We start from the raw sequence: 18602 nt of genomic DNA, 5'->3' as shown, positions 1-18602 counted from the left end.
TCTGTCATCCAAACAGATGAGTTTGAAAAATGCTTCCAAGAGTGGAATTGCAGATTTGACAAATGTTGTATTAAATGTAGTGCAGAGTGCTTTGAAAGTGATAAGCTTGTTTTGTAAAAAAAACAAAAATTTTTAAATGCATAGCTTTGGAGAAAAAAATTCCAGTTCTTTTTGGGTACTCGCTTGTATAATAAAAGGTTCACTGACCATGATAATGGCTTAGCAAAAGAGAGAATTCGTTGGGTCGTTGAAAGAGGGTACAGTTTTTGGGAGCAAGATGAAGCAGAACATGGCACGTGTAGGAGGTTAGAAGATGTAATGGGTAAAAATCAAATTGCAACTTGTATAAAAATATATTTAATAGCAAAGCAAACATTGTTCCGTTTTCACTAGAGTACTTTTTGATGGTTTTGGCAGCTCCTGAAGTTGGAATGAATGGAGTGCTTAAACAAGGCTGAGAGTGCGTCCATAGATTGGCCAATCATATCTTCTCTGCTCCTTGTCTCCGACACACACACACACAGACAGAGAAATGAACATGCACGCTTATAAACACTTAGATCGAGACATATTAAACACATTTTATTTTTCTCTTTGAAGTGTTTAATGGCTTTAGGCCACACTGTGAGACATAAGGTTGACACAACTGCAAAAGTAAATTACAAGACCATAATTACATAAAAATATTCCAGTTACAATGTTAGAGATTATTTTCCTTCAGGCAGATATTTATGTCATCCGAAGGATTTCAGAGACAGTAAGACTCAAGGATGAGGCCGTAATGATAGAATTGACATCCGTAGGACTTAAAGTTCTGACTTTCTCAGTGTTCTGACAAAGGCCCTGAGTTAGTTAATTGTGCCAGCCTGGCCGATAATCACATGTGGTGCTGGTTGAAAGGCGGAGGGATAAATGGGTGGTGAAGCCTCGCCTTTCTAGTTCTCGGGTCTCTTGTTTTGTGATGGTTGCATCGGGTGCAGCTGCCTTAGTAGTTCCCTGCTTCAGCTTGCAAGATTGACTTCCTACAAGACATCCCCAAGGAGAAGCCGCATGGATCTATCCCGATGCAGCCCTGGGTGCTGGAGCAGCCGTGTGGAGACCCCTGCCAGTGCTGAGATGCCTACACGTTCACTGACTCAGCTTTCCTCCTGCAGTCGGCATTATTGCCTCTGTTTTGTGAGGTGGAGGACTTTGTGGACTGGTGTTGGGTATGGGTTAATGTTGGACTTGTGGGCTTGGGCAGCATTGGGTTGGGATGTTTTCGTGATACACATTTTCTTTGCATAAAACTCTCTCTTATACATGAGTTGCTGTGGATTTGTTTCTCCAAAGTACCCAGACTAATACAGGCCCCATTGTCATCCTATCACCGTCAGTCTTGAGTGCAGCACACATTCCCCAACATTGCCCCGGACATAAACAAAGTAATAAAGCAGATAATTTTAAATAAGCTATTAAAGTGATGTCTTTCAGAATAATAAGGATTAATTTCAGAATTGTGCTTTAGTGCATCTGACTACAATATCTTCCCGCATGAGTCTCACTTTACATTCATTGCTATACTTCATTGTACTGTAGGCAGTTCTCAGTCCATTACAATTTTTCTTAGGGTAGGCAAAATGAATATTTCTTAAACTCCAGAGGCGTACTTTTCTTATGTATCATGACTTAAAAGAAAGCATTGCCTCCAGACAGTAAATATTTAAATCTCCCACTCATTTTTTCCATTCCTATCTTTAAAAGATTTGATATCAGAGGAAAATAATTTGTGGTAACTGCAAATTCATAAGATATAACCTGGAGAAGGGACTTCTGTTTAATACATGAAATATTTCTGAACAAACTGCATTAAATAAAATAGGGATTTCACAGGTGTTAAACCTATTTTCTTCACTTCAGATATAACTGCTGATTTCAAACATGTAGATTTGGGGCCCAGGCATGATAAAATTACTGTCCTTCAGGTGCATAATAATACATAAACATGAGCTGTTGCAAATATGCAAAGCACATAAGAAATCAGGTGCCAGCCAGGCTGCAGAACTGACAAGTATCCTAGCATTTTGTGTAATGGAAAGGTCTTAGACATCTTGGATTATTTTCCCTGTAACTACTTATTACTACCACCTTTAAGATACTTTCTTCCTTTCTCCCTTCTTTTTTTTCTTTATTCCTCTCTTCCCTCCTTCTATTCCTCTCTTCATGGCCACCCTCCAGTAGAGGGTGAAATTGCCCCTACAGGTTTCTGAGGCTGTAAACCTTTGTTAGAGCAGAAAGCCTCATCTTTTCCTTGCAGCATAACTCGTAGCTTCACACTCTTCAATTGTGGTTAGTAACACAGTTCTACTCTGTCTTTTATAGTCTCTAGGAGTCAGAATCAGCCCCATGGCAGTGAGTTTGTGTTTTTTGTTGTGTTTTCGGGTGTGGGTTCAGCACCTGCTGTGTGCCACTTGCTGTACAAGTCGCTGGTACACAAACATTATCCCTCCTCTGGAGAAGCTCCTGTTCAATTGAAGATGACGGAGAAGTAAACAAAAGTCATTAACCACGGATACATGATTTCATTTCTCAGTCTTTTACCCTGTAAAATGAGAGATAAATAATTTCTAGGATTCTTTCTATACAGGTCTCAGAATCTTTTATTCCAAGCTTCAAGTCTAAAAGTAAACCTAGAATACAACTGCTATAAAACTAGAAGCGGGAAAGAGAGCAGGGTTGAGCAGTGGGGCAGGCAACAAGTCATTAGTCATGCCCCCTTCCCCAGGGACCACTCACTACCACTTCCCCTTCAATGTGGTAATAAAGGTTCCCGGTCTCCCACATATTTAAGGGAGTTGTTGGTTTTGTTGGGTTGCCAACTTACCTTACATTCTGAAAGGATGATATAATATTGACCAAACTCAAAAACAACACAAAATCTCATCTTGGAATTGGGCATATATTTTTGTTGCCTGAATTGAGAAGTGGTTCCCCAGAAATAAGGCAAAAAACCTGGCACCAAATTAATAATGCAACTATCCCCACCATAATACTGAATGAATGCAAAGGAAACTCTTACCGTTGCATTCCAATGGCAGATGTATAGAAGGCTTGTTTTCGATTCTTCCTTTTGAAAATGAATTTCCCTTTTCCTTTTCCCCTTTTATCCAGTGTGAAGTAATTTAAAAATTCATTAACACATATTGCCATGTTAATTGGATGATATTCTTCAAGGTCAAGAAACTATCAATAGATATTGAATAGTGGCTATAAATAAGCTCATCATGGTAATTGGATTTGTCAATTAAAATTGGGAACAGCTAACTATTTTATGATTGGATTAAAGCTGGTATCACTTTGGGAAAATAATTTTACTCAGCATAATAGATGAAGAGTGGATGATGAACTCATATGCAAGTTTGACCCCATGAATGAAATAAGCTTCTGATTTTATTTATTTATTTACATGCCAACAGATTCCAACTCCTGGAAATGCTGTTGAATTTCTTCTACAATGTTCCAAAAAATTAAAATCTAATGAAAAGGCCAATACTCCTTCTCCAGGTTAGCATTCTAATAACAAAGGTGCAACATTTATGAAGGGCTGGTTTTATGCTAGGCTAAAGAAACATTAATGGCATTAACTTCTTTCCTCCTCCTGAAAACCACATGAGAGATGTAACTCCCTTCTTCTGGCAAGTGAACTCTTCCCAAGGTCACTCACACTCCTAATAAGTACCGAGGCTGGGAAACGATTTCTGTCCATGGGACTCCCAGTTCCATGCTCTCTCTTTGTCTCCATGCACGTCTGACTATATACAAAGTTTTAATTAGGCTCACTCTGTTCATTATTTTTTCAATATAAGGAGAATATTGTCCAGGAAATATGTAACCCTTATTGTGGTATGTTTTATTAAATTTGGAAAGACTATTCTAAAAATCAGGCAGGGTATTTCTTGCATAGCTTTCTATATCCGCAATGTGGAATTGGAAGCACGTATGCAAATTTAGGGCCATTCTTTGTATTTGCCTTTGTGGGTCACACAGAGCTTTATTTCCCCACCACCTGTGTTTCCTTTATAAGGGCCACACATTGCAAGGCAACTTTTGTGTCATTGCCTTGCTGATGTCACGGTGTCTAGCGTTTGGTGTATGATGAGAGGTGAGGCTGTTAATTCTTGTTCCCGTCAGCCTGTTAATTCTTGTTTCTTTCAGAAAATAATAATTAAGTGTCTGGCATGTGCAAAGACCAGTTCTGGGTGCTGACCATAAAGTAGTGATTTAAAGATTTTAAAAATTTCTGGCTCCAAAGAGTTAGTGTTTTGAAGATTAAAAAGGCAGGAACCAGTGTTTGATTTCAGATCTAGCTGATGCTGAAGAGCATTCTTTACCCTGAAGTTCTTGTGTTTTGCAATATCTGCTAAGTCACTTTCTGTTAAAAAATTATATATATATATATATATATATATATAATTGAAAGGTTTGAAGAGCTGGAGGTATAGAAAGTAGGTAGGTAATGGATGCAGAATGTGAAACTGCACATAACTGCACATTAGCCTAACAAAATATTTCACTTGTTAATGACTCAGTGCACAATGTAGTAGAAAGACACTTGTATGTTCTGATTTATGCATAAAGATATCTTAAATGTGGGGTTAACCCCAAGAAGAGTGGCCATTAGAACTTTCTATAATCAGTGAAAGATCATTGTTCGGAGAAGCAATCAGTGCTGAGTATTTGAACAAATATTGTTCTTGAGCACTCACTGCTATGTGTTAGGCTCCATGTGAAAGAAATGAAAGATGCAAAAACAAAACTTTATCCATAAGAAGTATAATTTTAGTGGAAAAATCCACTTTAAAAGTAACTATAATGCTATTTGATAAATACTATTATTTGTATTTATACATGTATAGGTGGTGTTTGTACATGTGTAAACTTTAATAAAAACAGGCATGAGGGAGCCTTTCCTTATATAGGGGAGGTCAGAAAAAATTTCTTAGAGGTGGTTATGTTTGGGCTATAAGGTAACCAGAAAATTCCCAAGAAAAGACAAGGCTAGCGACCTTCTGATTCCTGAAGGATTCCATAAAGGGCACAATGGTGGACATAGATAGTAAGTCAATCTGGATGGAATATTGAATATAAAGGTAGCTGAACATGAAACAAGGAACTGAAGAGGGGCAGGGGCTGAATTGTGAAATTTTTCTGGGGAATATGAATGTCTTTCCATGGTCCTCCCCATTGGGAATATGTGTGGTCATTGCCACATACTACCAAGGTCAGTTAGAGGAGAAAGGCTCTCCACAAAATGGATGGACCCAGTGGCTGCCAGACCGGGTTCAAACGCAGGAGGCAGTAAGGGTGGCCAGGACCAGGCAGGGTTTCCTTCTGTTGTGCATAGGGTCCTTAGGGGTTGGAACCCACTTGATGGCACCCAACAATAACAACAAAGGTTATCAATAAACCCACTTACTAGTACCGGGTTTTGGGGGGTAGGGTGGAGGGGTGGGAGTGGCTCTGAGAACAAAGCAAAATAAAACAAAGTAAAACCTGAAACCACAGTTAAAAATTTCTAAACATGGGTAAATTACAAACAAGTATGCAAAATCCATGTACACTTTTAACTTTAAAAATCTATTCACTATTGTAATAAAATCAAGCAAAATGTGAATATATCTTTAAAACTAGGTGTGGCTCTTACATAATCTCCTGTCAACGTGCAAAGGGGTGGAGTCCAGCCTGTCAATCAGGTCGCAGCTTGATGACCTCATTTGGAGGCAAGAAGGAGATAAATAGCTCACTGAAGTCCAGATACATTCTCTGCTTCGTCTTCCTGCTGACAAGACATATAGTGCCACCCTAGAGCCCTAGAACTGGAGGAACCATGTGGAGACCTCTGCTAATGCTGAGATACTTCTACTATCAATGGATCCACAAGACTTTCCACCCACTGGCCTGTAGTCTTCCTACATTCGGCATCATTGCATGCTTTGCGTGAGTCTGAAAAGGAACTTATAGATTGGTATTGGACATATGGGCTAATAGTAGGCGTGTGAACTTGATCTGGGCTGGGCTGTTCTCTTCATGTGAAATTACTCTTTATATAAACCTCTTTCTTGTACATATACGAGTGTCTATGAATTTGTAACTCTAGTGAACCCAGACTGACATACTAGGTAAAATTTCAAATGGATACAATCAATAAGCAGAGCAAGAATAGACATTATAAGGACCCTCACGAGCCTGCTGCTGCTCTGTTTCAAGCTCTTCCTTGTTCCACCCAGACTCACCAGCATAAACTAGGTCTGCCGTATTCTACACTCTACAGACCTGCAACCACACAGGGTGTGCTCCCTGATGTCTGACTTCTCCCACTCATCACTAGGTGTGGAGGATCAACAATATTTATTGTGTGTGCCTAGTTGTAGACTGTTCATTTTCACTGCTGTATAGTGTTCATTGTGTGACTATACTAGTTCATTTATATAGGGTGCTTTCAATGGACATTTATGAAGTTTACAGAACTAGAACATTACAAATAGCTGAGATATGAAGTGAAACTATCCTTTCATGAATAAATACATGCATTTACAACCGCAAAGGTTTTTTTGCCATCGCTTTTATACACAAGTGTTTAGCTTTAAAAGGTAATCATTTCCAAACTGCTAAAATTTACTTTCCTGCTGACAATATGTAGAGTTTGTGTTGTTTCACTTACTTGCCAAATTATTTCATATTTTAATTTTAGTCATTGTAATGAATATATGGTTTACCAGCCTGTAATTTTAATTTTTACTTGCCCGATCAGTAATTGCCTTGTCCTACACCAGCCTCACATTTGTCTTGTGTTGTGTTCATTGTTGCAGCCACTGTGTAAATTCTTCTTTCCCAGCATTTCCTCTTCTTCACTGCCTCCCTACTTTACCAAGAATGATGTCTCCAGGGCCTGGCCTTTCCTGATTCCCTGTCTACAGTAGGTGAGGTGAAGCCTCAGCGACCGTGCCTCTACGAAGCATTTGGATGTCCCGCTTCCGAGGCAGATCTGCTGTTTCTTTTGATGCTCCATAGAAGGTTTTTGCCAACACTGAAGTGTAACTAGTTCAATTTTGCTTCACTCTTCTTTATTCTATGTCCAACTTTCACATGCATAGGGGGCAATTGAAAATACCATGGCTTCAGTGTGTTATACTTTAGTCCTGAAAGTAACAATTTTGCTTTTCAACACTTTAAAAAGGTCTTGTGCAGCAGATTTATCAAATGCAATGAGTATTTTTTTTTTGAGCTCTTGGCTGCTTCTTTCCATGAACATTTATTATGAATCTGATCTGGGTCACGTTTCTTTGGAATGGGTATAAATATGGATCTCCCCCATGGAGGTGGCCGAGGAGCTATCTTCTAAGCTTCCTGGCAGAGAAGAGTCAGTGCTTTCAGGGCTTCATTAGTCTGTTGAAACACAATTGGGATTCCATCAATTCTTGAGGCCTTGTTTTGGATAGTTCTTTCAGTGCAGCTTTAACTCCTTCCTTCGGCACCAGTGGTCCTTAATCATATGCCAGCTTCTCAGTGATGGAATGTTGACAGGTACTTTTAGGAATAGAGACATTGTGTAAATATGCTTTCCATCTTCTTTGGATGCTTCCTGCATCATTCAATAATTTGCCTGTGGGATCTTTCAATATTGTAACCTGAGGCCTTAACATTTTTTTAGTTCTTTCAGTTTAAGATGTGCTGAGTGTGTTCTTCCTTTTTGGTTTTCTAACTTTAGGTCTTTGAAAATTTTATTACAATATTTGATTTTGTCTTCACACGTTGCTTTTTGCAATTTTCTGTTCAGCTCTTTGTCTTCATCATTTCTCCCTTAGTTTGCCTTAGTTACTCTACAATTATGCCAAGGTTCAGAATTTGTTCTGACTTCCAGTTTGCTATTTTCTTCAGAGATAGTTAAGGTTTCTTGTGCCAACCTGGCCAACAAACACACATGGAATCAATTGAAGGGCGGAGAGATAAATGGCTTGATAAGCTTTACCTTCCTTAGTTCTCGGGTCTTTTGCTTTGTGATGGTCAGACTAGGGTGCAGCTGCCTTAGCCAGTTCCCTGCTTAATCTGGAAAGGCTCAATTACTGCAAGACATCCCTGATGAGAAGTCTCATGGACCTACCCTGATGCAGCCCTGGGTGCTGGAACAGCTGTGTGGAGACCCCTGCCAGTGCTGAGATGCTTACACATTCACTCCTGCAGTAGGCATCATTGTGTGTGTTTTGTGAGATGGAGGAGGACTTTGTAGATTGGTGTCGGACATAGGGGCTAATGTTGGACTTGTGGGCTTGGGCAGCACTGGGTTGGGAAGCTTTCTTAATGTACACTTACTCTTTATATAAAACTCTCTCTTATACATAAGAGTTTCTGTGGTTTTGTTTCTTTAATGTACCCAGACTAACACATCTTCCTTTTCTCTCTCCGTAATAACCTTTAGTATTCTTCATGAATAATGTTCTTGATGCCTTCCCACAACTCATCTAGTCCTTAGTGTTCAATTCATCAACTCTGTTCTTGGGATGTTCTCAAAATTCAGGTGGGCTTGATTCAAGGTCATTGTGGTAGTCACCTAATCTGGTGGCAATTTAAGGATTAAGAGTATAGGGGTGGAGTCTAGGCTGTCAATCTGGAGATAGCCAATGAGATTTCTGTGTGGGCATGGCCTTCTCCTGAGAATTCTGGGAAATCTGGTACTTCCTACTTGTAGGCGAGAGACTCTTCTCTCTCTGCTGACTCTTGGGAGACATTGCAGAAGACAAGCCACATGGACTCAATGTGACCACGGAAGGCAGAGAAACCACAGAGAGACCCCTTGCCAGCACTGAGATGCTTACAATGCCACTGGACCCAAAGACTTTCTACCCACTGGCCTGTGATCGTCCTGCATTTGGCTTCATTAGATGTGTTTCATGAGTCTAAAGAGGACGTTATAGATTGGTATTGGACATATGGGCTAATATCAGACTATGGTCTTGGAGTGGACTGGGTTGGGATGTTTTCTCAATGTTCAATTCCTCTTGTGTATAAACGTCTCCCTTATATACATATAGGTGTTTATGAATTTGTTTCTCTAGTCTACCCAGACTAATACAGGCATATTCATTTCTCGTGGCCTTGTTTTAATTTTATTCATCTTTAACCTATACTAACATATGAGCAATTGATGGTCTATTCCCCAGTCAGCCCTGGCCTGGTTTTATCTATGAATATTGATTGCTCCTTCGTTGTGTCTTCCCTCCGATGCCATCAATTTGATTTCTGTCTATTCCTTCTGGAAAAGTTAACATGTATAGTCACTGATTCTGTAGCTGGAAAAGGTATTTACTATGAACAAGTCATTGTTCTTGCAAAATTGTATCATGATAACTCCAGCTTCATTTCTATCACCAAGAACATATTTTCCAACTACTATTTCTTCATCTTTGTTTCCAAGTTTGCATTCAGATAGACAATAACTACCAATGCATCTTGTTTGCATGTTTAATATATTTCAGACTGAAGCTGTTGGTAGAATTCTTCCATTTCTTTGCCACTAGCTTTCTTGGGTGGTATATAAATATGAATAACAATTGTATTAACTGTTTGTTCTTGTATTCTAATAGATCTTATTCTATCATACACAGCACTGAACTTCAAAATAGATCTTGAAATTACTTTTTTGATAATGAATGTGATCCATTTCTCATGACTCTTTAATTCCTGGCATAATAAATCAAATGATTTTTCTGATTTGCCATGGCTAACAACATCTACTTGAGTTCCCCAATGCCTGCAATATCTCTCTTTATGTGTTCCATTTCATGTTTGGCAATTTCCAATTTTCCTAGATTCATACTTCATACTTTTCAAGTTCCATTACTAATTGATGTTTGCAGCTGTTTTCTCTCATTTTGTTGTGCTCCATCAGCAAATAAAGATCACAAAGGCGTACTCCTGCAGGCTTTTCACCCTCCACATCATTACTGTTGGCTCCACTTTGAGAAGGCAGCTTTTTTTTCAGTCATATTGTGAGTGCCTTCCCACCTGAGGGGTCATTTTCTGGCACCACCTCTGATAATAGTCTGCCTCTATTCATTAGGTTTTCAGAAACTTACAATATCTCGATGCTATCCTTCAGGTTTTCAGTGGCTAATTCCCCTGAAATGGGCAGCCTAATACTTCTTCATGATCTGTTCTCTGGCTGGAAGCTCTGTTGAACCTGCTCACTTTGGGCGACTCTGCTGGCATTTGAAATGCCAGTGACATGGCCTTCAGCATCACACCAGCACACAAGCCACCACAGTAAGACAAACTGACAGGCCAGTGCTGAGCAGTTCATCGTATACTCAGGAACTTTTTAATACTTAGGTGAAGGGTTATATTTTACTAACAAGTAGGTTAAAATAATGTTTCTAAGATACATATATTAGGTGTAATGAAATTAAATGCCATATTTTACAAGAGTTTTTTTTCATTCATAAAAAGAAAATTGTTTTTAGGATAATGTGCTCTTATTGTTAGAAGGCACATGACATAATTATGATTATAATGCTTTTACAACAAGCTACATGTTATGCTGGGCCTAAGCAGGAGGGTTATGTGAAATGTCGACATATACCTCTGTTTGCATAAAGTATGTTACTGTTATATTGGTTGCTGTCAAGTCAAATCTGACTTTTGGTGGCACCAGGTGCATAAGTACAGTGTATTAGTCTCCCTCAGGCTTCTTTATTTAAATCATTTCTTTACTTAAATGCAATTTAACATTAGAGGACTTTATTAGTATCGTCAAACAGGAAATTTGAGGGTGAGGCGCTCACAGCTAGCGAAAGAGCTCAGAGAAGCCACCAGGAACTCAGTCCTTTCCATCTGTCTACTCCTCTCTTCGGTGCATGGGCCTTTGTCCTTGTGCCTATGGACTTAGCGTCGCAAGACGGCTGCTTAACCTAAAAGCAGAGCATAACCTTCCAGACACAACGAAAAAGAAAGAGCTCGTTTTCCTTGAAGGCTTTGCATTTATACTGAAATTCTGAAGGAACATTCTTCCTGATAAAACTGGTATGTGGTTCAACTATCCCCAGGAAAGCTGCGAAATGGGGTGCTTGTGCTGACAGCTGCTGTAGGAATGAGAAAAAGCACAGAGGTGTCTGGGAAAGACTTCAGGGGCACAAGCTACAATATAGGCCAGAGTGCCTGCACCTTCCTCCTGCATTCCTTGCATCTTTTCTTTAAAATTTGTTTTCATGATAAAAATATTGATTTTATTGAATTGATTCCAACTCATGGCAATGTCATGCATGCAGCATTAGCCAAATGCTTAGCTCTCTGTACTACGCAGACTGCAAGTCAAAGTTTACAGGTTCTTTAAAGATTTTGTTTTTAAATAGCCAGGAAGAAAATATTGAACATTACTCTAATGGCCTAAATAGTTACTGAAAATATTTTGGTATGTAATCTTCAGCCATTTGATTTTAATGGATGGAAGTAGGGAACACATACACACACTATCTATATTCATTTCTATATAAATGTATATATTGTAAGATGAATGACTTCACAGTGATACTTCTAATTTCAATGAAATATAATAATAGGGTTCATTCTAGTTTTTCTGTATTTCTTAACTGTTTGCTATAATGAGAAACGTGGCTTCCTCTATGCTCAACATATTTATTTATTTAATCAAGCACACTCCAGTAAACCTCTTAACTTGCTGATATTTCTACCTTGCCCGCAAAAAGGCTTCCTAGTTCTTTCAGGCTTTGACATCCTGAGCAGGTTGTACTCTCACACGTATGTAGCCTGTTCATTTGGCCCTCTCCACTTCCTTCCTGCAGCTGGGAGTACAGGGAATGCTCCTTGGGCAGTGCTCCAATCCCTGACCAGTACAACAGACCAGCAGAACGTACCTTCTCCATTATCGTTGGAGCTGCATTGTTTGGAAAGACAAGGAAAGGAGAAGAGGATAAGGAAATGAAGGTATTTGTCTTTTTATTTTGCATTGCTCTCTGTTATAAATTTCACATAATCTTTAAGCAAAATCGCTTAGTCTTTTATGGTTTATTCTATCACTTTATAGTTTAGAAAATGTCCTATAACCAAAAATCCAAACAGAACAGGATTGGCTTCCTTCTTAAAAGTTTGCTGACCCCTGCTACAGACTACCAAAATTCTCACTCCCTGAGTAATTATCGGGTAGATTTTAGGCAATTCAATTGATGAACAATTCAGAGTCATGAATCCTATATAAATACAAATATGTAAGACTCATTCTAGGAAAGAATAGAGAGCAAGGGCCTTTAGAAATTTTATCCAATTTGCTTCCATGTGCAACTGAACACAAGTCAAGAAAAGTTTTCACTCCTGGGTTAAATACACCATGTGCAATTGAAAGTATGTTTAGGGGTTCCTGAAGCATCTCAGGACATCTCCCTCAATTCCTGTTCCCTCACCTTTCTTTCCCAGATGATGAAAGAAATGCTTCCTTTGCCTGTTGAAAGCTGTGGTGGATTGACAGTTCTTTTTTTTTAATCGTTTTATCAGGGGCTCATACAACTCATCACAATCCATACATACATCAATTTTGTAAAGCACATTTGTACATTCATTGCCCTCATCACTCTCAAAACATTTGCTCTCCACCTAAGCCCCTGGCATCTGCTCCTCATTTTTCCCCTCCTTCCCTGCTCTCCCCTCCCTCATGAACTCTTGATAATTTATAAATTATTATTTTGTTATATCTCACCCTGTGCGACATCTCCCTTCACCCACTTTTCTGTTGTGCATCCCCCAGGGAGGAGGTCACATGTAGATCCTTGTAATCGGTTCCCCCTTTCCAACCCACCCTCCTTCTACCCTCCCAGTCGCCACTCACACCACTACCCTCCCAGTCGCCACTCCCACCACTGGTCCTGAAGGGATCATCTGTCCTGGATTCCCTGTGTTTCCAGTTCCTATCTGTACCAGTGTGCATCCTCTGGTCTGGCCAGATTTGTAAGGTAGAATTGGGATCATGATAGTGTGGGAGGAGGAAGCATTTAGGAACTAGAGGAAAGTTGTATGTTTCATCGTTGCTACATTGCACCCTGACTGACTGGTCTCCTCCCGAGACCCCTCTGCAAGGGGATGTCCAGTGGCCTACTAATGGGCTTTGGGTCTCCACTCCGCACTCTTCCCCTCATTCACTATGACAGTTCTTAATGTTGCTCTTCTATGTAAGTCTCTATAACTCCCACCGACTGATTGGGTGGGACTATGGAAATAGGCCATATGTAACACTAAAAGAGGGGATTGGTCAGTTTTTGTTACCACTGTCCTGGTGATAAAGATGAGCCACCTTTGAGCAGGAGCAGAGAGAGAATAACCCAGGACTGTCAGAAGAGTATGTTCCAGATCTCTGTCTGAAGTGATGGAGGCCACACCAGAGGCACCAGAGCCTGTAGCATGGAGACTATTGGACAAAAGAAGAGCAGTGCTGAGAATGTGGGACTGTGGGAAAGGCAGGCTTCTTGGTCTAGGAAGGCAGAGGCCAAGGGACCACATGGGGGGGCGGATTGTAGAGAGACTTGTTTTCTGGCTAAGGAGAGACGTTGCTGAGTATCAATGACTGCATCCTTACTGTTTACTGATCCAGACTTGTGGTAACTTATTAACTTCTCTTATCAAGTTCCACAACTGTGAGTATTCTCTGTGAGCTGGGTATGGCCATTATAATGAATTACCCACTCCAGCACAGAAGTCGAGTGCCTGGGAGGAACAGTTGGGATCAGAGTGGGGAAAGCAGTACAGAGCGTGGAGGCCGGTCTGACTGTCTGTTGGCAGTAAGGGGGGCAGGGCTCAGAGATGGCCTCTCACATCATTTATTGCAAAAAGCAAAATGACCATGGATGTGAATGGCTTTCTATTTATATCTCAATATGATACCATATCATATCATTACTGCAGATTTTATTTTATAACACCGCTTACATGCTACATCACCTACATCATCTGTCTTCAAATTTTTGTGACATAATTGTCAGACAATATCTTTAAACAAATAGGGACTAAAGAGCTAAAGAAATATAAAGTATTGGTGTTTTCCCTCGATTCTCAACCATTTTGTATTTGTTTCAGAAAGAGGCTGAGGGAAGTGACGTCAGAGAAGGACTACAGTGATCTAAGAAGGGGCTTCGACAATTTTGTGGGAAAATGGCATTAAAATGCGAAGGAATTTTGCCATGAATCTTTGAAGGTCTCTCATAATTATAATTAGGAGTGGTGGTGCTGGGGAGAGAGTGTATGTTTGTTAGCTGGGTGATTTTTTAAAACTATCTGCGACAAGGTGAGAGCGACAAGCCAATACTTTGCCTGACTTTCTGGAACATGCAGTCCGTTCTTGATTCAGGGAGCACTAATGTGGACAATTATCAAGGAGTATATAGTTCCCCATATTTTCAGATTGGACCGTGCAAGGGTGCTAGTTGGTTCACATTGTTTGGTGGACGGCCGAAGGAATCTTTTTTGCCTCAAAACTTAAACACTCCTGCCTTCTTATCTTCAACTGTAACTTTTTTCTACTTTCAATGAGAAAATTGAAGTAATCAGAAGCTAATGTTCCTAGCAGCACATCATTCAACCCTTCACAACTATATACACAATGTCTCCTATTCCTCCCAACCTCCCCCCCACCCCTTCCCTTCACTATGGATCAAATACATGTGTTTCCAGTTACAGCAACCCAGGCCATTCCCCCTCCAGTGCATTCATAGGGCCCTCACATGGATATTACTCCTGCAAGTCTCTTTCTAGCTCTTATTTCATCATTTCTCACATTTTTATACCACATTATTCTGAAGATTATATAAGCTATCTTCCAATCCTAAAATTTAAAAAGCAATGAAGCAAAATCACCTTATCCCATTGATCTGCTCTTTAGAGTAAGACCCTTAGAAAGCGCTGCACTGTTCTGGCTGTGGAATCTCTAAGTGGTACAAAGGTTAATGTACTTAGCTGCTAATCCAAAGGTAAGGGGTTCAAGTTCACTCGGAGGCACTTCAGAAGAAAGGTTTCTTGATCCATGCCCTGAAAAAGCAGCCATTCAAAATCCCGTCGTGGTGCACTGGTTAGCTCTGACATACTTGAGTCCTAATCAACTCGATGGCAACAGTTTTGTTGTTATACTGGCTACATTCTTTGCCTCCATTAGTCTATTTTCAAATAATTCTTATAAAGAATGCCTCCACTTTATGTGATTAAATGGAATATCCATTTTTTAACCTTATCTCACTCAATCTTTTGATATTATTTTACCCTGTTAACACTTCATTCGTATGACATATTCTTCAGCTGACGCAGAGGGCACCACTTTATATTGGTTCTCCTACAACTCTACAGATTCCATCTTACTCTCCTATTATGTCCCTCACTTCTGATATTTAAAGTTCAATTCCCAATGCTCTTTTCAATCTCATGGGTTTAAATAATATATGTAAGGCAATGATGTCTTTGGATGATCTTTAACCAGATATACACAACTTGTTTATTTTACTTGGGCTGTTGACCAAATAGGTTTTCAGTAAGATCTCCTTCCTCTGACAAACATCTAGAAAAGCAAGTCTTCCCTACCACCTACTTTCCTCTGACTGTGCATTAAATTCGTTTTAGCCATCATCGACATCTGAGATGCAGTGACTTCCTTAGGTCAAGGTCTTTATTTTGGTAAATGCTGAATTCCAAAGCCCTGCTGACATCGTGATTACACCTTGGCTGCTAACTTCAATATCAGTAGTTTGAAACCACCAGCCACCCCACAGGAGAAGAATGAGGCATTCTCTTCCTGTAATGAGTTAGTCTCAGAAACCTACAGGGGCATTTATACACTGTCATAGATGGTCATTGCGTTGGTACTGACTCAATGGCAGTACGTTTCATGTTTGTAGATATTTGTAGAATGAATGCATGACTGGTTAATAAACAATCTTATATTGCCTAAAATTTATAAAAGCGAGACTTATATAATATCTGACAAGACGGTACTAAGTGAGAGAGCAACATTTGCGTGAACAGAGTGGAAGTGGCCTGTGGTGAAGTGAAATGACTCGGTATGGTTCTTCTAACCATAGTCTTTAGAAGTCTTTGTAATGCCCCCCAGTTGATTAGGGGACACCATGAAAAGAAGGTGTGTGGAACGCTGCTAAAATCAGTTTTGCCTTTCTCCTAGGTGTAAAGTGAGCCATTTCAGAAACTGGAACAGAGAACCCCACCATCAGCGAGGAAGAACATCCCAGACAGAAATGTGTTCAAGATCGTGGTGTGGAAGGTGCCAGAGGATCGGTGCCGAGAGCTCAAAGCAGAGCTGCAGGCTTTCGGGTCCACAGAAGAAGGAGAAAGGTGAGTGTCTCTGCGCAGCAGGAAGACTTGCCCAGTGGGGCGCCCTTTAGGCAGGTATCTGCACTAATTATAACACTTGCTTTTGCAGAAGCACTTTGAACAAAAGAATTGTCTCTTTAACATTGTTCCCTAATCTGTTAGCGTCCCTAATAAGCCTCCTAGTGGTGAGTCTTGTTAGTGACTTCTGCCTGTTGCAATGGATTAGTGAACCCATCCAGAAAGAAGAGCGCCGAGGGAAGGGCAGTCGATGTCAGAATACGGTGAAGAATGTCGGAAGGTGGAGGCATGCCTGACTTCTGAATTATAGGTGTTATGCTTGGGAGATATGGAGTTGGATTCTCTTCCCCTCTTCTACAGTCAGAGCAGGTCACATGTGGCTCCTGTGTCATTTATTCAGGGCCCAACGCCCAGTATCAACTGGTTTGTACCAAGGGGTAGTACATGGAAAGAAATCCTAGCTTTGTTTAGATCTGGGTGAAGATAAAGTGAGTCCTACAGCATGCAGGTGGTGAAGTAGGAATCAGAGTAACAAACTCTCCTGGAATATCCTCATCATGTGGAGATGGACAGTCCCGCATGTTTGGTGAGCAGAAAAGCAAATCTCAGCTGCTACAGGTGGAAGAAACTATCTCCAGGCATGACTGGTCCCATGCATTCTTGAAGTCCATTAGTCACAAACTGTAACTTCAATAATATGTTTAAAAGGAAAAAGATGAAAGACTGCTGCTCTTTTCTTAAGAGGTGTTTTTGGCTTACAAAGAGAAGCTGGAGAAAAAATAACAACACATTATGTATATGAAAATCAGCAGCTGCAGTGCAATGAAAATAAGGCAATGAGTTTTTTAAATTAAAAATATTCTAATTCCAAACCTCCTGTCTCTAACTATTAAAAGAGCTCTCTAAGCAACTAGATACAGCTATAAAAACTGAACTCTTTATTAATCCTAGCTCTACTGAAAAACTAATGGAATAGCAAAATAGAGAATATGCTAAGGTTCTCTTGACCTCAGTTTCTTTATCTGTATATTGAGGGTGCTAAATAGGGTCAAGGGTTTAGCTGCTAATCACAAGGTCAAATGCATCAGCTGGTCCAGGGGATAAAGTTGCGTCTATCTGCTCCCATATAGATTTACAGTTCTGAAATCCTATGGAGCTTTTATAGTCTGTCCTATAGAGTCACTGTGAGCTGGATTTGATTCTATAATAGTGTGATTTTGAACTGCAGAAGAGTTAAAGTATAGATTTTATCTTCTGTGCCAATACTGATGGCCTGGTAAGGGCAGTCTACACAAATATAAGAGACCACATCGAGAATGCATAGGTTGCATAGGCATTATAGGCCATGGGTCTTTTAGCGTTTCTATGGTTGTAAAGTGGAGGTGCAGCACAAAAGAGGAAGACCCTCAAAAAGATGGATTGACACAGTGGCTCCAATGTTGGACTTGAACATGACAATTGCAAAGATGGTGCAGGGCCAGGAAGTGTTTTGTTCTGCTTTGTATGAGGTTGTTCTGAGGCAGGACTGACTTGACAGTATCTAACAACAATAACAACATGGTGGCACATTTGGGTTACAAGTTGGTTTGCTAGCCACAAGGTCAGAAGTTTGAAACCACCAGTAGCTCTGTGGGAGATAGATGATGATGCTTTCTGCTCCCATCAAGAGTCATAACCTCAGAAACCAATAGGGACAGTTTCATTCTGGCCTGTAGTGACATCATGAGTTGATATCAACCCAATGCTCGTGACTTTGATTTTGGTTTCTCTAAGTTGGAATTGACACGATGGCAGTGATTTTTGGTTTGGTTTGGTTTGGTTTGGTTTGGTTTGGTTTGGTTATCTGCCTGGGGTTTAAGGAAGATGAATGGCAGCATATGAGTTCTGTCTTTGCTATGCTGGTGTAGAACATTTCTAAGCTATCTTTCAGTTCTAAAATTCTATGATTAAAGGTGCCTAATATGTTTATTCGTCTTTTAAATCAAAATTTTGACCAATTTTGAATGTAATATATGAAAGCATGATTTGAGAAACAATATTTTGTATAGCTCTCTCTTCAAACAAATAAATCAATCAGAAACAGACCGCTGGAGCACAGTGATGATGTGCTCCACTGTGGAAATACCAGTTCATGGCAGGACAGAGGTAGGGCAGCCTGAGTCCATTAAGAGCACAGCCCTGGAGACTCTGGGGGGAGTGCTACTCTGTCTGATAGAGTTATATGAGCCGGAATCTAC

At 40.1% G+C, this 18602-nt stretch overlaps 1 pseudogene; it reads left to right on the top strand.

Moving 5' to 3' along the window:
* Positions 1-18602, top strand: part of LOC101642566 — a 90100-nt pseudogene that overhangs the window by 66523 nt on the left and 4975 nt on the right.

This window comes from Echinops telfairi, unplaced genomic scaffold (genome assembly GCF_000313985.2).
Source record: "Echinops telfairi isolate 266 unplaced genomic scaffold, ASM31398v2 ScPeMD7_7469;HRSCAF=8507_1, whole genome shotgun sequence".
Lineage (NCBI taxonomy): Eukaryota > Metazoa > Chordata > Mammalia > Afrosoricida > Tenrecidae > Echinops > Echinops telfairi.
This window is presented reverse-complemented; position numbering and strand designations above follow the sequence as displayed.